The following is a 5,358-nucleotide window of genomic DNA, read 5'->3' on the forward strand; positions in this document are numbered from 1 at the left end:
ATACCTAACCCTTAACTGTACCCCACAACTTCACAATAAAAAAATAAAATAAAATAAAAAATAAAGAATTTTTAATATTACTTATATACTTAATCCTGACTTGTACCCCACAACTTTACAATTGAAAAAAAAGGAAAAGTTTTGAAAAAGTAAAATAAATAAATTTGGAACGAATTTTTGATAAATTCCACATGGTGTCTTTTCCCATCTTTGATACCTTGAATAACATAGAGTTTGCTCTTTCATATATCCCAAGCAACAGGGCCACTTACATGGCAGCCTGTACCTGCTACAGAACTTCTTCCTGATCTAGGTCCTACTCAGAGTTGGCAACCTTTCACATTATCTGGTAATGTGTTGGAAATAGTACAGATGGTCTCCAATTTACAATGGTTCAATTTGTGATTCTTCAACTTTACGATGACTGAGGGTGACACTCATTCAGTAGAAACTGCACTTCAAGTTTTGAATTTTGATATTTTCTTGTGCTAGCAATATGTGGTACAATACTGTCTCTCTCTCTCTCGATGTTGGGCAGCAGCAGTGAGCCCCAGCTCCTAGTGAGCCACACAATGACAAGGATATAGAACTGTGACTCTACAGTGTGCTGTGTTGCCAGATGATGTTGCCAAACTTCAGGCTAATGTAAGTATTCTGAGCACATTTAAGGTAGGCTGGGTTGGGCTAAGCTATTATGTTCAGTAGGTTAGGTGCATTGAGTGTATGTTTGACTTACAATATTTTTAACTTATGATAGATTTATTGAGATATAATCACATCATAAGTTGAGGAGTACCTGCATTCTAAAATGTGGGATATGCAGCTTCCAGAAGCCCTACCAGGCATTTTTTTTCTCTTCTTAGTGGTGAAGCATATGATAAAGTAATTTGCCTTTTACTTTGAAGGGGTTATTCTCGCATACCCCAGACCATAAGGCCCTAAAACATTTAATAATTTAATGGGTCCTTGAATATTTGCAGGGTTTATCTCCTACTTTCTGGTGTTCACATTTCTGACTAATGCCTTCAAAATACTTGTCACTTATTTATCATCTTGTCTGATTAATATGACATCATTGATATAGTGTACTAATATAATGCTCTGCAGAACTTTCAGAAAATTTAGAACGCTTGGAATGACATTAAAGAGAATAGATGAGTTAATAGTGCCTATGGCAAGAAAATAAATGTAGGCAGCTATCTGTTCATGTGAATACAAACTGCTTCTGATTCTCCTCGATAGGAAGTGAAAACAATTTATTCACCAGACTTGTGGCCTTGCGCCATATACCTGAGGCCTTCTTAGCTCTAGCAAAGACACAAATTCTGATGCAAAAGCTGGTACTAAGGCCTGTTATCTGCTTTAGTTCACTGTCCTTCTGCAGTAAGTATCTGGTTTTTCTAAGAACCAGACTGGTGAATCAAATAGGGACATGATAGAAACCATTATCCTTACATCTTTAGTAGCTTTAAGGAAGTCACTAATTAGTGCTATTCCACTTGGGTTGTAATATTCCTTTTATTTAATATTTTGAACTGGGGTTTGGTGGAGAAGAGTTTAAGAGATTTCCACTGGGTCTTGGGAGAAATAACTATTGGCTTGGTCTGTGAATCCATCGTAGAGTTGAGTTTGGGCTGGGACTCCATTTATTACCTGGTTATAGTGGTGGTGGGGAAGTTCAATAATAATGATTTCAATTCTTGAATATTAATATAAATACAGATTTAATAGTCCTTGAAATACCGTGTTTAGTTTCTTTTTTTCATTATTTTAAAAATATTTTTATTTTAAAGATGTGTGGTACAATTCAGGGTTAGGTATACAAATGTTCATTATGCAGGTACCCTTGTTGATGAGGTGTACCCCTCTCTCCTGGCAGTTTCCCTCAACAACCAATCCATCCCCTGCCCGGCAGTTTCTCACTACTGCCAGTTCCTTTCTTATAGTATTATGATATTTGTTCAAGGTCCGCTTATGAGTGAGAACGTATGGTACTCTGTTCTTTGTTTCTGTGATAGATCACTGAGTATGATCGATTCTAAATCCATCCAAGTTGCTGCGAAGTCCATATGTTTGGTTGCATAATATTCCATTGTGTATATGTACCACTTTTTTTTTAATCCAGTCCAGCTTCAATGGGCAGCATGGTTGGTTCCATGTTTTCCTATTGTTAATAGAACTACAACAGACATGTGTGCACAGGTATATTTTTGGTAGAATGATTTGAGCTCCTCCAGGTATATTCCATAGGGAGATTGCTGGGTCATATGGAAGGTTAATTTCTAGTTCCTTCAAAAATCACCACACTGTCTTCCAAAGAGGTTGCACTATTTGCATTCCCACCAACAGTGTAGAAGCATTACTTTTTCTCTGCATCCTCACCATCATCTGTTGATGTTTGTTTTATTCATGATGGCCATTCTTACTGGGGTTAGGTAGCATCTCAATGTGATTTTGACTTGCATTTCCCTGATGATTAGTGAGACACAGAACTTTTTCAGGTGTCTGTTGGCTGCCCGTATATCATCTTTTGAGAAGTGTCTATTCATGTCCTTTGCTCACTTTTTAATGGAGCTGTTTTTTTTCCCCTTTCAGCACATTTGAGTTCCTTGTAGATCCTAGTTGTTAGGCCTTTGTCAGATATACAGTTGGTAAATATTTTTTTCCCATTCTGTGGGCTGTCTCCCTGCTTTCTTGATGGTTTCTTTTAGAGCATTGCTTCTCAATGTTAGTACTACTGAAATTTGGGACTATATAATTACTTGTTTGGGTGGGCTGTCTTGTGCACTGTAGAATGTTTAGCAGCATCTATGGCCTCTACCTATTAGATATCAGTAGCATTCTTCCAATGCTTATCAAAAATGTCTCTAGTCATCGCCAAATGTATTCTGGAGGAAACAGGGGTAAAAATCATTCCTAGTTGAAAATCAATGATTTAGGGAAATACTAGGGAAATCCATACTGTATGTATTTTCTTTAGTGTTTAAGGATTTGGGATATAAAAAACTACTCATGTTCAGTCCTGAAACTTTGCAAATGATTATGACTTTTGATTGGCATGACTGCCCCCAGCCTCCTGATTATCTGTCTTTGATTTCTCCCAATTATATAGATGAGGGGGCAAAAAACTTTATTCAAAGTGTGCAACAGTAACTATCTGAGGCTTATAGCTCATTTGGCCCCTGTCACAACTACTCAATTTTTCCATTTTAGTATAAAACAGTCATAACCTATATGAAAACAAAGAAGCATAGTTATGAACATGAGAAAGGTGACAGAACAGACATTTTCTACTATCATCCCCACACAGAGGCATCAATTTTGACAAGTACCCACAAATAAGAGCATCTCTGTGGGTGTCTAGGAGTCCAGTGGAGAAGTTCCAACATACTGTTGGAGCACAAAATCCATGAATAGATGCATTGAAGAGGGTAAGAAGAATAGTTTAACTTTATCCACATTATCCCTCCTCCAAGGTAGCACAACTTAATGCTAAGAGACACACTCTCAACCTGTGATTTCTCCCATGGGAAAAAGTGAGAATGTGGTGAGTGAATGCCTTGCTCCGCTACCATATAAACTGCTATACAAGAGGTGATCCACACAACTTAGTAATTGGAAGAGACAGGGAGCAGAAAAGAAGGTGAAGAACCTTAATAACCATTCCAGAGACTCAATCAGAAAGCTGCCCAACAGCTTCTTGAGATATCTTGCCTGCAGACTTCCCCCAACTAGACCATGGTCACCCCCAAATCCTCTGCATTCCCCCTCACAAAAGCCAGCAGTCTCAGCATGCCCATGTGAATGGCAAGTGCATGTTTCATGTAGACAGCTTGATTGACTCTGTAGGATTGGGAGAAGGCACACAAATTCAAGCATTTTATGGTACCACCCTAGAGAAAATAAATGGGAGGCTATCATGTCTGCCCTGGTTTCGCAGGACCAAAAAAAGACATCATTATTAGAAATTCTTCCCTCAGTAAGAACAAGTAGTTTGGAGTGGGCACATCCATAAGAAAGGTCTGAGAGAACATCAAAATGGCTAGCTGGGCTGACTGGTGGAGGTATTTATCTCCTGAAAACAGTCAGAAAAGACTGAAGCAGTGAATGAGTCTTTAAATGTGAAGACAGCAATGCAAGACTTCAAAGAACAACAAAACATTAAGAAAACATGACAAATTGAGACAATATTCAAGTAACTGAACACCCAACAAAATGGTGATCTATAAATTGTCAAAATAATTGTTTTAAGGAAGTTCAGTGAGCTAAAAGGCAGCACAGATATATGATTCAATGAAATTAGGAAAACAAAATGTAAACAAAATAAGAAATTAAATATAAAGATAGAAATCATAAAAAAACACACAGAAATTTCAAGAGCTGAGAAATACAATGAATGGAATTTAAAAATGTAATAGAGAGGCTCACCAACAGCCTTGATTAAGCAGAAAAAAGGAATCTGTAAATTCAAAGACAAGTTATTTGAAATTATCCAGGCAGAGGAGAAAAAAAAAAGAATGAAAATAAATAAAGAAATTCTACAAGATTTATGGAATACTATCAAGGGAGCTAATATTTGCATCATGGAAGTCTAAAAAGGACAAGAGAGAAAGGGGAAGAAAGATTATTTAAAGAAATAATGGCTAAAAACGTCCCAAAGCTAGGGAGAAATAAGGACATTCAAGTATGTGAAGTTCAAATATCACTACAAAAAATCACCAACTGGCAAAGGAAGAAAGCAACAAAGGAAGAAAGTAAAAAGGATCTACAAAATAGCCAGACAAAAATTAACAAAATAGCAGAAGTAAATCCTTACCTATCAATACTGTATTTCAATGAAAAAGGACTAAATTCTCCAATCAAAAGCTATAGAGTGGTTGAATAGGTTTTGCTTTTTTTTAAAAAAATGACCCAACTATATGATGCCTACAAGAGATTCAATTCACTTTTAAGAGCATATATGGGCTAAAAGTAAAGGGATGGGAAACTACATTCAATGTATATAGAAACCAAAAGAGAAAAGGGATAACTGTACTTACATCAGATAAAACACAGTTCAAGTTAAAAACTTTCACAAGAAACAAAGAAGTTCTTTATATAATGATAAAGGAGTCAATTTATCAAGATGATGTGACAAGTGTAAATATACATATGTATCCATCATTATAACATGTAAATATATTAAAATTTTAATTTTAATATATTTACATGTTATAATGATGGATACATATGTGTATTTACACAAGATGATGTAACAAGTGTAAATATCCTGAAGAACACAAATCACTCTATAAAAAAGATACCTGCACACGCATGTTTACCGCAGCATTGTTCACAATAGCAAGAACCTGGAAACAG

The sequence above is a fragment of the Carlito syrichta genome, unplaced genomic scaffold, assembly GCF_000164805.1.
Source record: "Carlito syrichta isolate Samal-C Ts95f unplaced genomic scaffold, Tarsius_syrichta-2.0.1 Scaffold95872, whole genome shotgun sequence".
Lineage (NCBI taxonomy): Eukaryota > Metazoa > Chordata > Mammalia > Primates > Tarsiidae > Carlito > Carlito syrichta.